We start from the raw sequence: 8,509 nt of genomic DNA on the forward strand, positions 1-8,509 counted from the left end.
GAATCATGATAAAAGTGAAAACTAAATTATTTCAAAATATATCCCTATCCAATATCCATAGTCCATAAAAATTTAAAGTCCATATTATATATATAAAAATAGTAACAAAAGAAACATATATATAATATATTTAAAAATTGGGTTGGCGGGCGGGTTCGCGGGTTCAACCCGAAACCCGGTACCCCTAAAATCTTAACCCGCCAACCCACCCGAAGGGTACCGGGTTGAACCCAACCCGCCCGAAACTTTTTTTAAAAATTTTTTTTCCGGGTTCACCAGTTCGGGTTCGGGTGGGTTGCTCGGGTTCGGGTCAAACCCGCTCAAAATGTTCAGCCCTAGTTACAATGGCCGAGCACTCCCTTTGTGTTTCCCAATTATTATTTTTATTTTTTAATTGTCATGTAATTGCTAATCAAAGCCTAGCTATAATAGGAAAGTGGTGGATCACACTAAATAAGGCAGTTGATTGATTACACAGTAATTAAGGAAACTATTTTATTTGGAAAGTTGTGCTCTCCCTTCTCCCTATATAAAGCAACCTTGTTCTCTTCTCTTGTATGCATGAGAAGCCATAAGCCACGAAATTCAAGAGAGAAAAAGAGAGAAAAATTCGAAATCCTTGTGAGATGAGTAGTGCCCACACACATCAAGTGGTATCTCAATCATAGTATGGAAGACTATGGAATTTCTGCATCAAAGGAGGAGAAAAGAAGATCCAGGTTCAAATCTTGGTGATGCTCTGCTACAGAAAGGAATCAAGGGCTAGAGATCTGAACGGAAGGAGTCATATTATTCCGCTGCACCCACTGTAAGGTTTTCTAACTTTATATGTGTTTATTTTCATTGTTTTAGAATTCATATTAGGTTGTTAATCCAACATACTTGTTAGTAAATCTAGATCCTGGTAAAATAATTTCCAACAACTGGCACCAGAGCCATGGTAATGATTTACTTTCATGTAATATGAATTAAAACGATGATTGCATGTTTCTGTGTTGATTTGGATGGTTTCATGTTGGTTTATGTGTTAATTGATGAATGTTGATGTTGTACAGTTTCGTTTTCCATGAAAAATATTTTTTCAATTTTTGAAAATATTTTATTTGGATTCCTTGTGAAAAATTAAGCAATTTTGTTTTTTACGGAACTCGATTCCGATAAAAATTGAGAAAGATATGAATTTTGGAAAATCGGGATTCAAGGCTGTCAAGGGTGGTGCTCGTGCGCACCAGACCCTCGGATCAGCCTCCCCATCCGCGCGCGTCCCTCGGTCCATCACCCTGCAGCTGACCGAGTTTTCTCGGTCAGGCATGCTGCAGGCGCCGAAGTTCCTCGGCATCACCCCCTCCTCCGCGCGCGTAAGGGGCTGCTGGCAGCCTCCTGGGCTGCTGCATGCAGCCTCCTGGGCAGCAGTTTCCCAAAATTGCGATTTTTTGGGTTTTTCCCCAAAAATCCAATTTTTTCATGGGTTTGTTTCCCAAAAATTCATTTTTTCCTTTTTTTTTTTAAATATTTCTAAATTGAATTTTTCCAATTTTAAATATTTTCAATTTGGAATTTTTCCAATTTTAAATATTTCTATTTTGGAATGTTTTCAATTTTTAATATTTCCTATTATGGTCAGATTTAAAAATTTGTTAACTTCTTTAATATTTATTTGTTATTTAATTATAAGATTAGATATTTTGATATTTAAGATATTTTAAATTAAAAGATAGCTTTGTCTTTTTATTTAAAATATTATATTAAAATTATCTTATATGGTAAATTAAATAATTAATAAATTTGAAATTAACATAGATATTTTTATAGATATACTTACCATAATGTTTTTCAAATTCAAAAATTTGTTATTTTGTTAAATATTTAATTATTTATAAATTATAAGTTTAAAAATGATATTTTTTCTATATATATCATTTTTTTTTTCTTATTAGAAATTTATAAATCATATCTTAAATATTTAAATAACATGGATATTTTTGTAGAGATTTGAATATTGCTTAATTTGAGATATTTTGACATATAATTATGGTAATTATTATTTAACCAAATCTATTTTAAAATTGGTTTATTTTATTAAATTATAAGATCTGAAAGTGATATTGGAGATTCTTTCCTTTTAAATCATTGATCTTATTAGATATTTAATTTGATTCAAATAAACCTAGATATTTTAAAATTAGTTTCCTTTATTTGGTTAGTTTAAGAATAATAATAATTTAATTATATTAATATTTTGTTTTCACATCTGTTACATGGACAATGTTTGTTTATTTAATATTGTTTATTCAAAACTTTTTAACAAACCTATTATTTATCTAATCTAAATTGCTATGATTAACTTGTTGACAGATCATGATCCAATGATCTGATTTTAATCATAGTCCAATTGACGATAGATCTTATAAATAATTTGTGACAGGTAAATTTTGTACTTCTTTCATCTGTGTAAACCTAGTAACATGATAGGGTCCATCCAAATCATTTGACCTGTGTGAGCCTATATGTTTGCTTTTGGGCTTAGATACATATAGGAAGCCCATTTAAGTTTTTACTAAGTAAATGGACTAGGTTGCTAAAATAAATTTTGACATAAGGAAATTTATTTAGGCCCAATTAGATTTGGGCTTATTCAATGAATAACAATTGTTTATTTTAAGGTTAAATTCCTCTCTTTTGGGCCTTGTGTGAGAGTTGGGGGCCATAGAAGTGGGTACGACATACTGAACCCAGCTCCCCCTCACATGAACTACCCCAATTGTAAAGGCCCATTTGCCTTATTTAAATAATTGTATTAGGTTAATTATATTAGTCTAACCTAATTAAAATTGAATTAGCAACATAATTAACTTTTAAAATATATGAAATTTATTTTTCATTGTAATATTTTAAAGTTAATTTTAGAAAAACACTTAGTCAATGATATATTCTAGATAGTTATTTCTAGTACTAGTTATTATTTCTAATATTAAATAGGAAAATATCATTGATTGTGAAATTAATTGTTTCCTAATTAATTTTGGTACAATCTAAGTTTAGTATATTTTCCTAGTATTAAACTAGAATTAATAATTAAGTTTTCTCTTTACTTAATTATTTATTTCTTGAATTTAATACATTTAATTAAATTGAAAATTTCAATATCTAAGTTGATTTTCATCATGATACTTTAATATTGTTATTTTCATGTTATTTAATTAAAGTTGAAAATTATTTTAAGTTTGGAATCTTATTTCAGAATAACTTAAGTTTGAATAATTTTCAGAATATATTTTATTTTATTTTATTAATCATTTCCCAAAATTTCGAAATTACATTTCTTTAATGTAGAAATTTCGAATTTTATTTGAAAAATAGATTAAAGTTGAAAATTATTTATTTAATTTTGGACCAACTTAAATCAGTGATTTTTTCATTTAATGGTTAATTAAAATAAATGAACGAAAATATATTATAATTAGAAATTGGATTAATTAGTCTATGAAAGTCTAGATAGATATTATCTGTTTTGCTTGAAGTATTTTTCTCGTGATATTTAATTAAATAGAAAATTAATATTTAAGTTGATTTTTTTAATCATGATACTTAAATATTTGAAATTTTTCGTAGATATTTAATTAAATAGGAAAATTATATTTTTGTTGAAAATTAATTTTTATTAATTAATTTTGGGCCAACATAAAATTAGAGTAATTTTCCAAGATTTATTTTTATTTTATTTTAAAGCATTTTTTGAAATGCAATATATATTTATAGAAAATTAAATTTGAGTTGTAAATTAATTTAAATTAATTTTGAAACAACTTAAATTGAATAATTTTCTAAATATTTATGGAAATTATTACTAAGATGGAAATAATTCACGTTATTTTCGTATCCATCTAAGTATAATTTATAAATATTAACTTAAAATTTATATTTGGAATTTTTCATTCTAAATTGGAAATTTTAATTAAATAAATATATATTTAAAATAAATGGATTAAAATAAATATTAGAAGAAAATACGACCCTTCATTAAATAATGAGCTTTAGTATAAGGATATTCGATCTCCATTGTTGGTTTTACATAGCTATTGTTTTAGTGAGTAATCCTCCCTAATGGAGGAACGTTCATTAGCAAGTTAGCACCGTTTAATCTCGAAAGATAAGTAATCTTGTAAGTTTTTTTTTTATATAGTTTATGACCACCCTAATGGTGGCGGCTGTATAAGACTTGCAAGAATATGAAACAATGGTGGAAGCTCATAAGATAGAATAGCCTTGACTCTCGCCTAAACGGGACAACGCGGATTCACATCTTGATCGAATAAAAGGTTGCTAGAATGTTTGACATTTTAGATGAGCTGACAACTCTATTCAATGGATGGTAGCTTTGACTCTCGCCTAAACGGGACACTGATATCAGTTTGTTGAAAACCTTGGAAATTATTTAGGATTGTATGTTTTAGTATTTTCACTTGTCATTCCTACTTGCTATATGCTTGATAATTTCTGAATTGTGTATGAATTTGTATTGAACCATGTTATTTTCTGTTATTAAATTGTAGTTTAATTTCGAATCTTCATTGTTGGTCTAACTTGATTTGTTTTTCTAATGAGATGAATCCCTAATGGATTTTCACCATTAGACTAACATAATAGTGTTAGATCTCGAAAGATAAATATTGTATATGCAACATCTAGCTGTTCATCAATTGATGACACCTCAGACTAGTGTTTTACAATATGAAACAAGAAGATTGTATAAATAAGGTTACTTTGACTCTCGCGAATCGGAGCATCGTTGGATTCTTATTTAAAACGAAATTATCCTAATTCCTCTTAGCTTATTCATTTCGAATTAGCTTAATGACATATCATTGGATGAATGGTCTATAAATCATATAAAGTCTTATTTTCTCTTAAGAAATTAGATGACGCATGTAATGACCGCTCTAGTTTATGGATTAGTAAAGGCAATTAGCACTAATTTTTAGTACTTTATTATTATTTGTGAATTAAATTTAAATGTGGACCCCAATATTTAGAAATAAATATTAGAGTTATAATTTCTCAATTTCGGAGATTTTATTAAACTCTAGGGGTATTATCTAGCTTATATGTGCAATATGTTATTTTTGTAATTTTTGTTTGGCGACAACGGAAAATGCGATGGATGGCTAGATTGATCACATGGGTAAGTTTAGAACCTTATTTCATAGTGGGAAATATTTTAGAGAAAATATTTTATCGGGATTGAGCGGGGTTATGGAATTGACCATTTTACCCCTAGCTTTTGAAAATACCTAAGTTTGATTTAAAGGGCATTTTAGTCTTTTAAGGGGGGATTAGGTGGCTGATTGTGAGGATGACACCTAGTCATTATTTTGGCAGCAAAGATTTAATTAAATCCTTTTCTAAGTTAGGAAAGTCAAAAATAAAGGAAATTAGCAAAATTAGCAAAACTTGGTTGAGAAGCTTTTCTTCTCTCTCTCTCTCTTCGAAGGCAGCAAGAGCAAGGGGAAGGGCTGAGATTTCTTTGGATTTTTCAGCAAGGTTTCAATCTATTGGAAGTGAGGTAAAGCCCTAGCCTATTGGTTATTGTTTTTCAAGCTTTTAAAGTTAGGTTGAAATGGTGATTTTGAGTTTTAGGAGCTGTTAGGGTTAGGGTTATTTGGAGTTCGAATTTTATGATTAGTTTGAGTTGTTTTGCAATCCTAGCAGCTGGTTTTGAGGTTGGTTGTAAGTTTTGTGCAAATTCTAAGCTTTGAGTTCAAGCTTTAAGCTTTAATGGCAAGTTGATATTTATTGTGTTTTTCTGTGAAATACTGGCTGGGATTTATTGTGTATGCACTGTTTAGGAGCTCTGGAAAGTTTGGTATCATTTGGTGGAAAATTGAGCAAAAAAGGAAGTGTTTTGGGATTACTGGTGCAAACCGGCAAACCGGTTTGCCATGCCCCAAAAACCGGTTTGCCGGTTTTGGCAGGATTCCCGAACACTTTGTTTTCTCAATTTTTGTCCATTTCAGTACCTCGGTTGGGTGTTTTCCCATTTCCAGAGTTAGAATAACCCCTTTAGAGTATTGCAGAACCTAGGGTTTTGGTTTTGGGTTTCCCGGGATTAGGGTTTTAATCATGTGACTTACCCGGTTTCAATATGTGATTAGGGCATCCATCTAGCACAAAAATTCCGTTCAGGTCGGCTAGCACACTTGAATTCGGAAAACAGGTAAGAACTGTGTATAATGTATGATGTGATTATCTGAATGTATGTATGTGTTAATATGTATACATGCTTATTTATTGCGATTCATACACTACCAACACTTGTACGGTTGTGGTACGGAGTGCATTGGTAAGGTGTGTGATGTTTGGTAGTACATCATAGTGTTACCAGCACTTGTACGGGAAGGTACAAGGTGTTTGTGGTACAACACTAGATAGTACTCAGGGTGCGGTCATACCTTACTTATACTAATACGAAGGTATAATGAGTGTATGTGGTACATGGTACATGGTCGTGTCCCAGTTAGAACGTTCATACTCATCTGTTAAGCTCTGTAAATAGGTGTATGGGCGCCTATTTACAGGTCGGAAATTATATGATATGTTATATGCATTTCTTACTGAGTCTGTTGACTCACAGTTTCTGCTTCCTTGTGTAGGTAAAGGAAAGGCGAAGGCTGAACAGGAGTGATCCTGAGCTCGGGTGAGATTGTACATGTCAAGCAGCGCGACCTGGAGTGTTCGGTCTCGGGACATCTGGGAGTTGTATTTTGAAAGTCGCTGTGCGACCTGTAAATCTGTATATTTTGGAATGTATATTTAAAAAGTAAAGTTTGTAAAGTTTTAAAAATCGGGATCCCGACACTTGTAAATATTTCATTAAATTACAAAGTTTAATGTTTAATGCAAAAGTTTTAATTTGACACGTTTTTCGAGAAATTTCTTTGATTAGCAAAGATTGCACAATTATTGAAAAAGCACTGTAGCGTGCCTTAGCATTAGGGCGTTACAATTTTGGTATCAGAGCCGCTGTGTTTGTCTACCGAAGCTTGCTATGACATGTACAATCTTCATCAGAGAAAGCTCGGTTCACGGTTCAGTAAGCCTGTACTTGTTTAGTATCTTAAATAAATGTGAATGTGAAAGCATGTTAGGTAGCATATTAGATTTAAATTAAATATATTTTCTTAAAAGAAAAGAAAGTGTGTTGCCTTTAAGTTATTAAGAGCGGTGTTAATTTTGATCGCTGTCTAACCTGCCTGGCTTATGGATTCGCAGGCTAAGTCCTATTAAATGGACGCCCCGCGAAATACAAGAAGTCAGGGTGGCATGGTTGAGACCGGAGGCGGTCAGAGGAATCCTCAAAATCCTCGTGGTCGCGGCCGTGGCCGTGGCAGAGCTCAGGGTGGTCGCCCTGTAAATCCACCTCAAGCTCCTCCTGATTGGGAGCAAAGATTTGCGGAGATGCAAGATAGAATCCGCCAGCAAGATGAAGAGATCCAAAGGTTGAGGCGGCGGGGTCCTCCCGCCGTGCCTCCTCGAAGTTCGGGCCGTTGCGGTTCTGCGGTGCCAGCAGAACAACCTGTTGTTGGCAACCGTATGGAACCGTTGTACGAAAGATTTCGAAAACAGGCACCTCCAGTGTTTCTGGGAGGCCCTGATGTGATGAAGGCCGAGCAGTGGCTTTCGGTAATAGAACGCATCCTCAATTTTATGGGAGTGGTTGGAAATGACCGGGTAACCTGTGCCACTTTCCAGTTTCAGGAAGACGCTCTCGTGTGGTGGGAGTTAATAACCCTCACACGAGACGTCACGCTGATGACCTGGGAAGAATTCAAGGAGATGTTTAACTCCAAGTATTACAATGAAGCAGTCCGCAGTGCAAAGCGGAAAGAGTTCACTGATCTGGTTCAGACTGAGGGAATGTCGGTTACTGAATATACGACGAAGTTTGACCGGTTGGCCAAGTTGGCAGCGGGAATTGTGCCAACCGACTTCAGTAAAAAGGAAAAATACTTGGCGGGTTTGAGTGCAAAAATTAGACATGATTTGGTTATTACTACTACTGAGGCAACCACTTATGCGGAAATGGTTGAAAAGGCTTTGAGAGCCGAGGGTGCGGTAAAGTTCCTTCAGGAGGCCCGGGTGACTCCAAGTGTTGGTGGAACCCCCACTATTCCTACTCCTGTTTATGGTAGGGATGGTGGTGACTCCACCACCGAGCAGAAAAGAAAAGTTGTTCCAGCTTCTGGTGGCTCGGGGCAAAGCAAGCGGTTCCGTGGGAACCAAGGCAGAGGGGGACGCCAGGGTTATTCTTATCCTGAGTGTCCAAGATGCAAGAAACATCATCCGGGAGAGTGTAACCGGAAGACATGCTTCCTTTGTGGTATGGTGGGGCATTTCAAGAAAGATTGCCCCCAGGCAAAGAAAGAGGAGCCGAAAACTGAGGTGAAACCGGTTCCTGCTCGTGTGTTTGCCATTACCCAAGCTGACGCTGCAGCCAGCCCTTCTGTTGTGA

Source organism: Cannabis sativa, chromosome 1 (assembly GCF_029168945.1).
Source record: "Cannabis sativa cultivar Pink pepper isolate KNU-18-1 chromosome 1, ASM2916894v1, whole genome shotgun sequence".
Classification (NCBI taxonomy): Eukaryota; Viridiplantae; Streptophyta; class Magnoliopsida; order Rosales; family Cannabaceae; genus Cannabis; species Cannabis sativa.